Consider the following 17,320-nt stretch of genomic DNA (forward strand, 5'->3'; position numbering starts at 1 on the left):
ATGCTCTTTTTTTTAGCAGGTTACTTTTTTACTTGGGTACAGCTCCTTTTGCTTTTCTCATGGAACTTATACCCTGGTGATTTTTCATTTTTTAGATCAAATACAGGGCACTAGATAAATGCAGGGTGCAAGATGGCATCTGTTATGCCAGCCTACAATACAGCTGAGCTACAGTGCCAAACCTCAATATTTTCTAGGGTCAAAAGCCCATAATGTTTGAATATTTCACTGTTTATGATGTTCATCCTTATAGTAAAGCATGATCTATAGTCAGGAGAAACGAAGCTCACCAGGACTCTCATTGCTTTCCACTGGTCTTTTTCTCATCATCCTTAAATACAATACTCTCTGAATTCTTAATACTAATGCTCACATTTGATGCATATTCCTACCCGTGACATTTCCTGTTTCTGCAGTAGTCTATCCTGGCATCCCAGGCTCATAAGAGATAGAAACACATCTTCTGATTCCCTACCCTCCAATGATGTTATGTGTTATACTGGACAATTTCCTTTAAGGGAATGGCAGTTAATAAATACATGTGTATCTCATGACTGTTTTTTAAGGTTTCAAATAACACCAGGAATTCTTTCAAATTTTATGTGCACACCTGTAATCCCAGAACTTGGGAGGCTGAAGTAGGATAATCAGTGTGAATTGACTGGACTAAGACGTGAATCCGCAGTCCACCTGAACTGCATGGGGAAAACATGTCTCAAAGAAACAGAAAAAATATCATATTATTGTGGATATCCTTGGAAGAAGAACTCAAAAGTTTGAAACTCTTAAGATCCTACCTATTATGTTTCATCTGGTGAGTATAAGAGACCAGTAAAACTACCTTCAGGATATGGGGAAAACAAAAAAATCTTATTGCAAACTGTCATATAGATGCAATGCATTGCCCACCAAAATATCACTAGGATAGCTCACAAATGTACAGACAACATTTCTAAAATTCATCTGGAAACAGAAATGCTCTAGATCACCAAAGACATTGCTGGGCAACAAAGGCAAGTCAGCAAGAATCACAATTCCTGACTTGCTATTATACTAGAAAGCTACTATTAGAAAATCAGCATAGTTATGGCAGAAAAACAGACCTGAGAATCAACCAAAAAGACTAGAAGATGCCAATAGAACTACAAACACACTCTGCTACTTTGTGTTTTACAAAGGAGCCAAACATGTTCACTGGAAGAGAGATAGCCTCTTCAATAAATGGTGCTGAAGAAAATGACTTTTCTCATACTGAAGACTTAAACTGGAGACATGTCTATCACTATGAAACAAACAAAAGTCAAACTAGATTAGATCTAAATATTAAAACAAAAACACTAATGAGGCTTCATGAACAAAATACAAATTTTAAAGAATCAACCCCTGGGACCCCATCTTATTAAAAATATTTCTACATCAAAAGAAATCACTAACAGTGTGAAAAGACAATGCACAGAATAGGCCACTAATATCTTTCTATTTATGATAATCTCTTCAATATCCTTTTCCAAAGTACTACAAATTTCAATATGTAAGTCCTTTACTTTCTTCATTAGGTTCTTTCCAAGTATTTTGTTTTCTGGGAGGCTATTGTAAAGGCTGTGCTTTCTCTCTTGGTGAGTTTGTTGATTGTGTACAGGAATGCTATTGATTTTTGATTGTCAACTATGTCCCCTGCTACATTATTGAATTTGGTTATTAATTCTAGGACTGTTTTGGTGGAGTCTTTGGTATCTTCTATTTAGAATATCATGTCATCTGTGAATAATGATAGTTTAATTACTTTCTATTATATATTTATTCTTATTTCTCTCTTTCGTCTAACTGGTCTGCCTAATGTTTCCAGAGCTATATTGAATGGGAATGGTCATAGTAGTGATCCATGTCCTTTTCATAACTGTAAAATGAAAGTTGTCAGTTATTCTCCATTTAGTATGATGCTGGAATTTTTTTCTCATTGTTTGATTTTTTTTGTCTTTTTTTTTATCAGTACAGGTGATCAAACTCATGACCACACAATTGCAAGGCAGATGTTTATGCCACTGAGCTAAATCCCCAGCCATGTCATTGTTTGATTTTATCAGCTTGAGGTAAAGGTCATCTGTCATTATTTACTGTAGGGTTTTTATCACAAATCAGTGCTTGATTTTATAAGAAGCTTATTGTGCATTTATTAAGATGATCACCATGTGAATTTTGTTTTTGACTGTGTTGATATGACATTTAAATTTGTTGATTTGCATGTACTGAAACATCCCTCACTTCCTAGGATGAATCAAAGTTAATCAGGTTTTAAAATCTTCTTGATGATTTGCTACATTCACTTTGCTAGTATATTGTTAAGGATTTTTGCATCTTGTTCATTAGGAAAACTGTTCTATAGTTTATTTTTTCTGGTTGGGTCTTTCTCTGGTGTTAGTATGAGGGTAATACTTGCCTCAAGGAATGAGTTAGGGAGAACAGCTTCTCTTTCAATGTCATTAAACAGCAGTGGCCAGGGGCTGGGGATTTACCTCAGCAGCATAAGCGCCTGCCTTGCAAGCAGGCAGTCCCTGAGTTTGATCCCTGGTACCGATAAAAAAAAAAAAAAGAAAGAAAGAAAGAAAGAAAGAAACAGCAGTGGCCTTAAATTTTTTTCTACATTTATTGTAGAATTAAGCAGTAAATCCATGAGGACCTAGACTTTTTTTATGTTGGTCATTTGCTTTTCTGTTGTCATTGTTTTTCTTTTTTTTAATGTGCTCATGATATAGGCTCTCATTCAGTTCAGGTTGGCCTTGAGCTCATTTTGTAGCATTGTTTATTCTTGAACTTACAACAATCCTTGTACCTCAGCCTCCCAAGTTCGGCACCACCATGCCCAGCAGCTGATAAATTTTTAATTAGATCTTCATTCTCATTTACTGATACTATATTTTCTAGAATTTTTATATCTTCTTGGATCAGATTTGGCATTTCATATATTTCTAGGAATCAGTGCATTTCTATATTTTCTAACCTATGAAAGTATAAGCTTTTCAAGTAGATATTGATGATCTTCTGAATTTTCACAGGATCTGTAATTATTTTATTCTTCTGATTCCTTAGTGCATGGTTTTCAGTCTTTATTTTTTTCTTTTATGATATCTTTGTCCAAGGGTTTATAAATTTTGTTTATTCATTCAGTGAACCACCTCTTTAATTCATTAATTATTTGTATTGTTTTCTTGTTCTGCATTGCATGAATTTCTTGTCTGGTCTCATAATTTTCTCCCTTGTATGGGATTTGTGTTTGTCTTGCCATTCTTTTCTGGAAGAATGAGATACAACATTACATTATTTGTTTGTGTTCTTTCTATTCCCTGATGTGAGGTTTGACTACTAAAAATTTAACTATTTGGATTTCTTTCATTGAATTCCATAAGATACAGGATTTTGCATCTATGTACTTGTTAGTTTGTAGGTATTTTTAAGTTTCTTCCTTTACTTAATCTGCCAACCGTTGGTTGTCTAGAAGAGTGTTATTTAATTTCCATATAGATATGCAGTTTTTGCAACTTCTTTTACCATTATTTCCCAATTTAAATTCATGCTTAAGAATACTAGCCTTAGGCTGCAAAGCCAATCAAGTAATACAAGGATTAAGTTTTTTTATACCTCCATTGCTATCAACTCAGCATGAGCTCTAAACCAGTCAGACTGTTGATGGTGTGAGGAGGTGACTGTGGTGCTCATCTCCCAGCCAATGCAATGGCTAGCTCACAGGAAGTGCAAGTTACTGTCTTGTTTTTCTTCAGAGAACCTGAATAGCTTCCACAGAATCACAACATCGGAACGTTGGCTAGTTGCCCCATATGACACCCACCAGCTCATAACAAGGGCATATTAGCTTTCTATTTCTCTTCTCAGGCCTGGGATGGCTCTGAATTGTTATTTTTTTCTTCAGGATGACTTGGTGGAGACATATCATAAAACCTGCATATCTGTGTGTGTGTCCTACAGAAAATAATTCATATGTAGGTCATTGATTGGAGTGGAAATAATTGTCTTGAGGAAATTTGTGTCATGTAAGAGGATTTGGCATTGGTGAACAAAAAAAAATACAGTGGAATATAACAGCTTTTATATACATGAATTGTCTTAAACAGGTTTGATACTTGTTCCTGTCATCATCCAACAATACCGGATGTCAGTGCTGAGTCTTTAAAACAGGTACACTTTATGTTTCATGTTGGGGTCTTTTCCTAGAAACCAAGATGCCAAAAAGGTGTACCAAAAAGGCTCTAAGAAATGAGAGACACAGCATGGTCTTCAGGGCTGCAGGAGGAGAGAGATCCTTGGCAGAGCTCATCACTCTGCTAAACAGCTGGCCAACCTCATGCAGGCAGGAGTTGAGTGGACAAGTGAGGAAACCTGAACAGGATCTTGGGAGAGGTTCAAGACCTACTGCAAGCAACAGACGATGATAACTGCAGAGAGCTGTCCCACAGAAAGTGTCTAGGTGGCCTCAGATGTGGCCTATCTTGCGACTTGAGGCATCTCTTTATTCTCAGTTCAATCATGCCTGTGCCACATCACAGCCCTGAATGAGTATTCAGCTTCAATGGCTCCAACATTTCCCTCCTTTTTGTTTGGTTGATACACAGATGGGTGACCAGCTGAAGATGTAGAAGTTGTGTTAGAGCTCCCACCACTGCACAGTCCATCCATCCATAATGGTAGTCAGTTAGCAGCATAGATAGCAATTGTCAGATGATGTTAGTGATACAAGATTCACCCACATACAATATTTTAGAATTGCACTGTACCTCCCAAGTCCAGACTTTTCTGCAGAAGGTTCAAGATCAAGCTAACATAAGGATTACACTAAGGACAACGGGTTCGTTACTTCCTATCAAGGCCAGTTCTTATAACCATGCATAGCTCCTCATATCTCTTCTTTTTTTTATTTAAGAGGAAAAAGAGAAAAACACAAAACAAAACAAAGTGGTGTAAGGGTACACGGAATACAGAACTACAAAAAAAAAAAATAACAGAAAGAAATCACCTGTTAGTAGATTACATATTATCATCTTGAAAATAGTTGCTCAAATCACAGTATCAAAGAATACAAGGTGGTCATTCAAACAGGGAGACTGCAAACAGCTGTGTTCAATGATCCAAAAACATTGATATAGTCAGCTATTTAACACCCCTAAACACACTTGCTGTTATATCCGTTAGAGCTATTTTTCTTTTTTTTTTTCTTTTTTTCCCTCTCTTTTTTAGAACAAAATTTACAGATTTTGGATATTATTACTCCTTAGTGCTTATTACTTTTTTGGGGGGGAGAGAATACAGTCAAATATGGCAAAACAAAGCTGTCAGTCAAAACCAAGGATAGACATAGCACATGGTGCAGAACAGAGTACAAGGTTATCAACAATGGTTATCAACCTTGTCTCTTGTTTCCTTAAAAAGAATTGTCTATCTCATTAGATATTATAAAGTTGGACAAAACAGTAGAGAACAAGACCAATAAAACTTAAGCATTGTAAACATTACAGAACTTCCAAAGAAGACAATAGTCAAACCAGAATGGGTATCTTAGTGAATCTTATTGCCTTCAAAGTAGTTGCCTATGTCTTCAAACTTGACACTATCATATAGAATGGAACAGAGTCTAATCAGTCAAAACAAGATAGTGGGAGTATTACAGGACTTCAAAACAAGTTAATAGGAAATCAAAAAGAGTTACTATTTATATATCCTAATTTTTAAAATTTTTTCTTTAATTAAGACAAACATAAGAAATGACTAAATAATATTTTTAAAAGAATAAGGGGGAGATTGAGATAAAACAGGACATAACAATATAACAATAGAGGTCAAAGCATGACTGTTTCAGCAACCTAGTACTTCACCACCATATAACCCGACTTAATAGTAGTTACCATAGTGTCTGTCTTTTTCCTTGAAATATTTGGATAAAACTTCATATACTCTAGCTTCAAATATTTCCATATCAAGAAGCCAAGAATAAAGCCTTTCTAATTAATGAGTGAAAACTTTATAACACTTCAAGGACACCTAATGGGGAATCATGATTACCATATATTTTTATATATTTGAATCATTACTTACATTAGGGAAACTATTTGGTATTCACACATGCGAGATTGATTTATTTCACTTAGGAGTATGGTCTCAAGCTGCGCCCATTTATTGATAAATATCTCAATGTGATCCTTCTTTATAGCTGAATAATACTCCATTGTATAGAAATACCACAACTTTTTTATCCATTCCTCAGTTCATGGACACTTGGGTTGTTTCCAAGATCTGGCGATTACAAATTGTGCTGCTATAAACATAGGTGCAGATATATCACTGTGGTATGATGCTTTCAGTTCTTCTGGGAATATGCCTAGAAGTGGAATAGCTGGAATAAATGGGATTTCCAGTCCCAACTTTTTGAGAAATCTCCAGACAGATCTCCACAAGGGCTGTACCAGTCTACACTCCCACCAGCAGTGCAGGAGAGTTCCTTTTTCCCCACAGCCTCTCCAGCATTTGTTGTTGGTTTTCTTGATCCTGGCCATTCTTTCAGGAGTGAGATGGTATCTCAGTGTGGTTTTAATTTGCATTTCTCTAATGACCAATGATGATGAGCATTTTTTCATGTATTTATTTGCCATTTGCATTTCTTCATCTGAGAATTGCGTATTCATCTCAGATGCCCATTTTTGGATTGGATCTTTGAATTTTGGAGGTCTGAGTTTCTTTAATTCTTTATATGTTTTAGACAAGAGTCCCTGGTCTGAGAGAGAGTTCACTAAAATCTTTTCTCAGTTTTTGGGTTTTCTTTTCACTATGCTGGAGATTTCTTTTGACATGCAGAAACTTTTTAATAAGAAGTGGTCCCAGTTATTGATTCTGGGAAGTATTTCCCGTGTGGTTTGAGTCCTGTTCATGAATTCTTTACCTACTCCTATGTCTCCAAGGTTTCTACCTAATTTGTCTTCCAATAGATTTAGTGTTTCTGTTTTAATATTCAGATCTTTGACCCATTTAGATTTTAATTTAGTACATGGTGATAGACATGGGTCTAGCTTGAGTTTTCAGCAAATGGAGAGCCAGTTTTTCCAGCACCATTTATTAAAGAGACTGTCGTTCTTCCAGTGAACCTGCTTGGCTCCTTTATCAAAGATAAGGTGGTTGAGTGTGTTTGCAGTTGTGGTTGTATCTTCTAATCTATTCCACTGATCTTCGGCTCTGTTTTGATTCCAATACCATGTTGATTTTACTACTATTGCTTTGTAGTATAACTTCAAGTCAGGGATTTTGATGCCTCCTGCTTTGTCTTTGCTGCTTAGAATTGCCTTTGCGATTCTAGGTCTCTTCTGGTTCCAGATGAAATTTAGGAGTGATTTCTCTAGATCTATAAGGTTTGTTGATGGTATTTCTATTGGGATTGCATTGAATCTGTATAACAGTTTTGGGAGAATGGCCATTTTCACAATGTTTGTTCTTCCTATCCATGAGCAAGGGATGTCTTTCCATTTTCTGAGATCATCTTCAATTTCCTTTTTCAGTGTATTATAATTTTCACTGTATAAGTCTTTCACTTCTTTCGTAAGAGTAATTCCTAAATATTTCATTTTTTTGCTTGCTAATGTGAATAGTCCAGTTTCTCTTATTTCCCTCTCTGTAATTTTGTTGTTCGTGTATAGGAATGCTATTGATTTCTGAGTATTGATTTTGTATCCATCCATATTACTGAATTTATTTATTGTATCTAAGAGTCTTTCAATTGAGTTTAGGGGGTCTTCTATGTAGAGTATCATGTCATCTGCAAACAATGATAATTTAACTTCTTCTTTTCCTATCTTTACCCCTTTTATTTCTCTTTCTTGCCTAATTGCTCTGGCTAGTACTTCCAGTACTATATTAAATAGGAGGGGTGATAAAGGACATCCTTGTCTTGTGCCCGATTTTAAAGTAAAGGCTTTCAATTTTTGGCCATTTAGTATGATGCTGGCTGTTGGTTTGTCATAAATGGCCTTTATTATATTGAGGTAAAGACCATTTATTCCAATTTTCTGTAAAGTTCTTATCATGAATAAGTGTTGGACCTTATCGAAGGCTTTTTCTGCATCTATAGAAATGATCATGTGATTCTTATTTTTGGCTTTATTGATATGGTGGATTACATTTATTGATTTGCGTATGTTGAACCATCCTTGCATTCCTGGGATGAATCCCACTTGGTCTTGGTGTATAATTTTCTTGATGATTTGCTGGATCCTATTTGCCAATATTTTATTGAGGATTTTTGCATCTGTGTTCATTAGGGAGATTGGTCTATAATTCTCTTTTATAGCTGTGTCTTTCTCAGGTTTTGGTACTAGAGTAATATTTGATTCCAGGAATGACTTAGGAAGGATTGCTTCCCTTTCAATTTCATTGAATAGTTTGAGGAGTGTCGGCATTAGGTCTTCTTTATATTTCTTGTAGAATTCTGCAGTGAATCCATCTGGGCCTGGGCTCTACTTGGTGGGTAAGGACTTAATTACATTTTCAATTTCATTAGCAGAGATTGGGTTATTCAACAGTTTTACATCCTCTTGATCTAGCTTTGGTACTTCATATGCTTCTAAGAATCTGTCTATTTCTTCTGTGTTATCAAACTTTTGAGAGTAGAGGTTTTCGAAATAGGTGTTGATGATCCTCTGTATTTCTATTGGGTCTGTAGTGATTTCTCCTTTTTCATTTCTTATTGCATGAATTTGAGCTTTTTCTTCCCTTTTTTAAATAAGGTTGGCTAGGGGCTTATCGATTTTATTTACTCTTTCAAAGAACCAACTCTTTGATTCGTTGATTCTTTGGATTGTTTTCTTAGTCTCTATTGCATTGACTTCTGCTCTGATTTTTATAATTTCCTGTCTTCTTTTGGCTTTGGGCTTGACTTGCTCTTCTTTTTCTAGCTCTTTGAGGTGTAGCATCAAGTTATTTATTTGTATTCGTTCTGTTTTCCTGATGTGCGAACTCAGTGCAATAAATTTTCCTCTCAGAACGGCTTTCATTGCATCCCACAGATTCCGGTAAGTTGTATCTGCATTTTCATTTTCTTTTAGGTAATGTTTAATTTCTTCTTTAATTTCTTCTGTGACCCACTGATTACTCAAGAGTGTGTTATTCAGTTTCCATGTGTTTGCGGAATTTTTGCAGTATCTTTTATCATTAATTTCTAAATTCAGAGCGCTATGATCCGATAATATGCAAGGGATGATTTCAACTCTTTTGCATTTGCTTAAATATGTTCTGTGAGCTAATATATGGTGTATTTTAGAGAATGATCCATGTACTGCTGAGAAGAATGTGTATTCTGATGTTGTTGGGTGGAACATTCTGTATATGTCTATCAAACCCATTTGTTCACAGGTGTGATTCAGTTCTGTTATTTCTTTGCTCATTTTCTGTCTGGTTGATCTGTCCCTTGGTGTCAGTGGTGTATTAACATCTCCTGTTACATTTGTGTTACTGATAATTTGAGTTTTCATTTCTGTTAATAATTGTTTTATATAACTGGGTGCTCTGGAGTTTGGTGCATATATATTTAAGATAGTTATCTCTTCCTCTTGGAGTTTTCCCCTTATGAGTATGTAGTGACCTTCTTTGTCCTTTATGGTCATTGTTGGTTTAAAGTTCACGTTGTCTGCAAACAGAATGGCTACTCCTGCCTTTTTTTTGGATTCCTGCTGCATGAAGAATTGTTTTCCATCCTTTGACTTTCAGTCTGTGAGTATCCTTCTGGGTTAGATGGGTTTCCTGTAAACAGCATATGGTTGGATTTTGTTTCTTGATCCATTCTGCTAGTCTGTTTCTTTTGATTGATGCATTGAGACCATTTACATTATTGGTTATTACTGTTAAATGCTGGTTAATTGTAGGAATGTTATCTCTCTGCTGTTGCATCTTTATCTTTCTGTTCTGTTTAATTATTTGCTTTGCTTAGTGGTTTTTTCCTTTGTGTATCTAAACTGTCTTTCAATATTTTTTGCAAGGTTGGCTTGGTGTTCATGATGTTCTTCAGCTGTTCTTTGTCATGGAAGTATTGTATTGCACCATCTATTTTGAATGGTAGTTTTGCAGGATATATCAGTCTTGTTTGGAAATCATTTTGCTTTAGGATCTGGAGTACTTCACTCCATGCTCTTCTTGACTTTATCGTTTGTGCTGAGAAGTCTGCTGTGATTATGATAGGTTTTCCTTTATAAGTGATCTGTCTTTTCTCTCTGACAGCTTTTAATAATCTATTCTTGTGTTGGATTTCTGGGATGGTGATTATTATATGTCTGGGTGTAGTTTTATTTTGGTTAAAATTGTGTGGAGTTCTATATGCTTCACTGATCCTGATGTCAGTTTCTGATCTCATGCTTGGGAAATTTTCAGCTATTACTTCTCTAAATATTCTGCTGACATCCTTCATGTTGTCTCCCTCTCTTTCATTAATCCCTATCATTCTTATGTTATTCTTCTTTGCATTGTCTTGCAGTTGTTGAATTGTTGTTTCCTGATTCCTTGTTGTTTTCAAAAGATCTTTCCTTCCCTATTCACTAGCTGCAATCCTGTCTTCAAGGTCTGAAATTCTATCTTCACTTTCATTAAGGCGGATTTACAACTTTCAGTGGAGTTTTTTATTTCCTGTATATCTCTGTGCATCTGCATTATGTATTCTGTTTGTTTCTTATATTGCTCGTCTAGGGATTCTATCTTTGTGTTTAGTTCCTCCAATTTTTTATCTGTGTTTTCTTTAGATATATTTAGAATCTCTTTCATTTCTTTTATCATTTCTTCTTTTATCTGGGAGATTATTTCGAGTTTGAATTTCTTTAAAGCTTCCTGGAGTTGCTTGTCAATTTCAGTAGCTTTTGTGTCCGATATATGAGGTGGATGGGATATATTTTCTTCTATATACATCCCTCCTAGGGTTTCTTGAGATGGGCTGGAGGTTTGAGGTTGTAATTTGGTCTTTCGTTTTGTCATTTTCCTATATTTCTGTGTTTCAAGTGCTATTTGAAAGCTTCCTCAGGATCTGTTGAAAATCCCCTTCTATGTTTGGAGCTACTGAGACTCTGGCACCACGCTACCCCAAGCCATTGGGCCTACAGAACCAGTGGCCCTCCTCTGCCTGCTCAGAACTCCACAGTTCCAGACAAGCTGGGCCTCAGGGACACTGTGTGACCTCCTGCCCCTTGGAAGCTCCACAGTTCTTCAATCACAGCCGGGTTAGGGTACTCACTACAGGCCGCGGTGCCTCAGGAACCTGTGGACCCTCCCTGCTTGCAGAGATATCCACAGTCCTCCAGACACATGGAGAGGCTGATGCAGGCACCCCAGATCCGCCCAGCTCCTCCTCTGTACACTGATGGCTAGGCGTGGCTGCAAAACAGGCTGAGCTTGGCTGATAGTGTGGGCCGGCCCACCCATCAGGAGCTCAGCAGTTCTCCAAGTGTTACCGGAATGGGGAGGCTGATGTGGAAGCCTCAAACCCACCTCTCCCCTTCACTGCACCTGGAAGCCTGGGGGGACTCCAGCAGTCTGGGCGGAAATATCCAGAGTCCTCCAGACACGCAGAGAGGCCGGTGAGGGCACCCCAGATCTGCCCAGCTCCTCCTCTGCACACCGATGGCCAGGCGCAGCAGCTTCCTCATATCTCCTCTGTCAGTGTCTGCCACTTGGAAGAGTCATGGCCATTGCTTGACCATGTTGATTTCTGTGAAAATTTAGGAGATTTTTCTGGTGACTCGTGACTCTCCTTAGGAACACCTTGCATCAAAGGTCACTTTCCTCTGTGGTCTCATCATCTTCCTGATCAGAATACTAGGTACTCACTGGTTATCTTCTGATGATGAAAGCAGGATTTCTTTTACATCTTGAGTCTCCTCCAAGCTTGAAGTGCTGTGGACAAAATATTAGCTATCCATTTAGCCCATCTGTGTCTCTCATTTTTGGTCCTAAACCTTAGCTGTTGGACATCCAGAAGAAAAGATTGATCACAATACAATACATTAGAGGCAGTAAGCTTAACATTACTATTTTATCTAAACATGAAACACCTTAGAACATTAAGTGAAATATATTTTCTACTACCCGTGGATATTTTAACATTTGAATACCTACAGTGTTAACAGTGACATATTTTACATAGTAAATCAGAAATCAGAACCGTACATGTTCTTGTATTATGACATCCTGGCAATAATCTGAATTTCTCTTTTGACATAAAATATCCATTTTAGTCAAGCACCCTTATCAAATACCCAAGAAGTCTCTTATGTATCATTGACCAATTTATTGGACTTTAGAGGAATGTGAATCTCACAAGTCTTTGGGATTAGGAGAGGTATGAACATGGGAAAAAAGTCTGCTACCATAAGCAATCCCCATTTTACAATCTTGGAGGCCTATATCTCCAGAAATATGAATATATCAAATACATCATCAATTTGACAACAATAAGCAGTCATGAGCCCATTTCATAATAAACTATCATATCATTTACTAAAAAGAGTACACTGATGAGTATTTGTTGTTCATCATTGGCATTTGGTTGTGATGGAGTAGTACTTGCTGCTGCTCTCCACAGAAAAGTGACTATTACTTCAGTAAACAGGAATATGCATGAATCACTGCAATGGGTCCTTAGATCCTTGAGTATGAGACCCACTAAAGGAAGCACTGCACTTAGTGAACTTACTATGTTTAATCATTTGAATACTTTGAACACTGACTTCAGTAGTGGCTGAAATACTTGCTTACATTTCCACCAACAAAGTTAAATAGTTTCCTGATGTCTCATGAGTGTTCTTTTGATCTTGTGGTGATTTGTCTGTGCAATGAGATGGTGTACTGATTTGCATTTCTCTATTGTGCATAAATGCTCAATAGTTCTTCAGGTATTTCTTGACAATTTGTACCTGTTCTAAAAAGTGTGTATTCATTTCACATTTCTATTGGATTTACATGTTAGCTGTCAAGGAGTAACATGCAATCTTCTCCTATCCTGTAGATTGTTTCTTCATCCTTTATATTTGACTTTTTTTTGGTTTGTTTGTTTTTTGGCTTCTTCATTTGTGCACAAGTATTAAATTATTATATAATCATTTTTAGTGTTTTGTTGCCCTATCTTATTTCCTATAAAAAGCACCAGCAATAGCATTGAGTAAAAAAGTTTGATAATGCCTCTACTTTCAGAACCTAGAATGCCTCGCTCATTCATGTTTCAATATGTTTTACTCTAATACGGGCATATTTAAGACTGCTGCACAAATTGCCATGATATGCACATTTCCTGGGCCAAAAAAAAGAAATCATGATTTTCATGATTCAGCTATCCTGTCCTACATTTATATTCTTGACCTAAACTTACCTGTTTCCTTAAACTTCAAATGCAGGTATAAAAACACCTACCACACATTCTGCTAAATCACCTAGCAAAATTGCTTCACAAAGTCAGCTTCAAAGCTGTGATTGTTCTGTCTCATCCTCTGCTGATGCTGGGACTAAAAGAATCACACTTAGCCGAAGGCTCTATACATAAGTCCTTACAAGTGCAATTATTTAAATAAAAGATAATTAAAAATTGCATACATTTGTTAGTTTTTCTAAAATAACAGCAAATATAAAAATGACTATTGTAATGTGTTCAATACAAGAATCAACTGGTTAAAATGACAACTGCCCCGGTGTCTTAGTTACTTTATGGTCATCGCTGAGACAAAATACCTGATGCCCAAGTTGGGAAAGGAAAGGTTATTTCTTACAGTTTTTGGAGGTTTCAGTCCACACTCAATTGGCTCCAAGACAGGCGGGCATGGCTGGACTGCAGGTCATGGAGGCTGCAAACAGCAAGCTCAAACCAGCAAAAAGAGAAATACACACCTTCTTCCTACCATTATATCACATCCTGGCCCCACCCCTATGTGGGTGGAGCACTGACACCATCAATCCAAGCACTATGCAATGAACCATCACAAATGAACAATGCAAACTCATGAGTCCTGGGGGACACAAACATAAACCATGACACCCGTTTACACTCAGTATAGTCAGTGCATAAACAAATGTGCTATCCAAGGGATGTTAGGGGGATAACTGCTGAGGGGCCAAGTAATAAAAGTATGATCCAAAAAATTCATACATATATTTCTCAAAGGAAGATTGAGACTCACGACCTGAGAGTATCTTAAATTCTCTCATAAAAATCTGAATCAAAAGCAGAGTTGGTGCATATTTATAATCCCAGGACTCAAGAGGCTGAGAGAGGAGGGCGGTTGTGAAGTCATGGAAATGGTAGGCACCATACAGGTTTCAAATCCAGTGATGTACATAGTGAAATCCTGTCTCAATAAAACAAAACTAAACTAAACAAGGTAGAACTAAACATCACAGCTGAATGGAGACTGAATTCTTTAAAGCTTAATTCCATGTCTTGGTGATTAATTTTATGTATAGACACATTTTTTGAAAAAAAAATTGGATGCTTGATTGCAACTCACAGCCAAATGGGAGTACTGATTTTTGTGCTGAGTCATGCAATGGTCCCTGTGTACTGTCTCTAAAGCAAAGCTCACAGTGGGATCCTGCAGGACCAGCATCCACAAAGCAAAGGGGTAGGCAAATATGTCATGAATCACTTTGATAGACTACAGATGATATCTCTTCAAATTTCATTTAGGTCACTGAGTTCTTTGTTCTTAATATACTTAAGCAGCATTTTAAATTTTGAATTTAGTTTCATATAACAAAACATAAATAACATCAAATATGGTACATAAATAATAACTCAAATAATAATGGAAAACTGTGTATGTAAACAATGTATAAACAATGAAACAAGGCACAAGTTGCAAATTATAGCTCACTGTCACGAAGTGATCATCTTTCACTCAGAAATAAGAAATATATCTTGGGAGGCTGATGCAAGAGAACTGCCTTGAGTTAAAGGCCAGCCTCAGTTACAGAGCTGTCTGAAATAGAGAGAAAAACCTTGACTGAAAACCCCACAAAAAAATGAAACTTGAAAATTGACTGCATAAAACACCATTGGTTTGTTTTAAAAATTATATCCATACAATAAAGTAACATTCCAAGAACATTCAAGACATTCTGAAGAATAATGTTGATACTTTCCATAATATACAGAAAACACATTCATGTTTGGGTATTTCTCTCAGGGGCATAAACACCTGTGTGGCAAACATGAGCAAATGAGTTCAATCCCTGGTACAAAAAAAAAAAAAAAAGATTCAAATTCCTGCATTATGACACTGCTACATAATTAGAGAAAATCAAAATTAGATCTCAAGTATGGAACACAAAATTCATGGGTTAACAGGTATGTGTAATACTGAATATTGACAGAGTTGGTGTTAGTCATCTCAAGTAAGAAATCAGAAGCCAAATTTAACTTCATGCTTACCCTAAGAACTCCTCAATTTTCAGTGAAGATCTTCTGACTTGTAAATCCTATTGGCACCTTGTATCATGCCAATCACTTGCACAATCTTTTCATTCTCCTCTGATCCACACTACACAGAAAACCCTTCATGCCTAACTATGGATATTCCTGCAGCACAACTTCTATTTAGCGATTCTATTTTACTCCACTTAGTAAAGTCCATTGCAGAGAATTTCTATAGATAAACAATGTATATTAGCAGTCAAGCTGTTAAATCAGCTGTTAATTCAGAGATGACACACCTATTCCTTTCCATTCAGAAGGATATCATGTGTATGAGTCCATGCAAATGCATAAATTTTGGCATTTGTCAATGAGGGTTTAACAGGCAGGTGATTCTGGAATTTGTCCTTAGCAAGCACACTTTACCCTGCCCTTGATAACACTTTCATATATGCTTCATTTTTCTCAGAATTCAAAAATCCATGATTGTTCTCACAAACAGTCTGTGAGCAGAGGTCACCTAAATAATTATGTTCAAAATTCTTTTGCATTGTTCTCTGTGATGCACAGGATTTCACCAGGTGTTTGAGAAGCCTTCCTCAACTGAGGCATATCAATACACATCTTCAAATACTCAGTACCTTTGCCAACACCTGTCATGAGGATGGAAATAAAAGAACATACTATAAATTTAGGAGATCACTCTAAATACAAGAAAAAAAAAACCCACAAGTTTAAGGAGAGCAGTTGTGGCTATGAGACCCTGTATCACAGACATTTATAAATATCAGACCCTCCAGGTCTGCTTCTCACAACAATGAGAGCAGAGACATTCCTCAGTACTTTTGCAGCAGCTACAAAATGCATCAGAGTCAGGGTGTCCCCAAGCTCATTCCCTCACTGAGCTTGTGGAGTTGCCAAGGCAGCAGAAAATTTCAAAGATGATATTGGAATCTGTGGCTGTCAAACTGAAGATAGTGTCACTCTTGCCACCAGAAAGAGGCAAAATGCACAATGGATGACCCACAGCCAATGCTGGAGGACCTCAGGAGCTGAAGCTAACTAAATACCTGAAGATTGAGACACCAGAACTGTTTCTAACCACTTGTAACTGGTTTAGCCCATTTGCACCCTATTTCTGGGCTCCCATCCACAACCTCAGCATTCTGTGGCTTGAAGATCTCCCAGGTTCTTTCCTAACAAGGCCACATGACATTGAAACCACTAAATGAGATCCAGCAAACATTCTGCTCCAGTACTGTGCTCACAACAGGTCAATAATGCCCAGATAGGAAGACCTAAGAAACTGCCTGCTATGGCCCACCTGCTTGGACTGTTCATACAGCCCACCTCTTCATCAGTGATTCAGTCTTTCTCTACTGCTCTCCTCCTGAATCAAGAATAAACAGGGAAAGGAACCCCTCCCTGCAAGACTGGATCCCAAATGATAGACTGTAATGCAGACTTCTGGAGCTGAATGTCTTCTACAGTGCTGATATCCACAGAGGAGTGCTTGTACCAAAGAGATTTACCTCAGGCTTTTTATTTCCAATTCCATTTGATTTCAAGGATAAAAATAAACTAAAACTAAATTTCAAAACATGTCAATCAGGGGACAACAATGGTAAATACTTTGCACACTGTCATCCACAATCATTCACCCAGAGCACAAGACATTTGTATTCAATTTTCCAAACAATACTGTAATGGTCAACTGAGCTAGTCAAATAATGTTGGCAGTGAGACAGGGCTAGGTTCTCCAAGGATCCCATGCAGAATCCCAGATACCTTCAACTATAGGGAAGGCAGACACTTCCTGCTAAGCGTCAGACTTCGGGACAAAAGATTAAGCAAATGTATTCATATTGTAAGGATTGATATTTGAAATGGTTC

This window comes from Cavia porcellus, unplaced genomic scaffold, assembly GCF_034190915.1.
Source record: "Cavia porcellus strain 051 isolate PalLab524CR breed Dunkin Hartley unplaced genomic scaffold, mCavPor4.1 scaffold_34, whole genome shotgun sequence".
Taxonomy (NCBI): domain Eukaryota; kingdom Metazoa; phylum Chordata; class Mammalia; order Rodentia; family Caviidae; genus Cavia; species Cavia porcellus.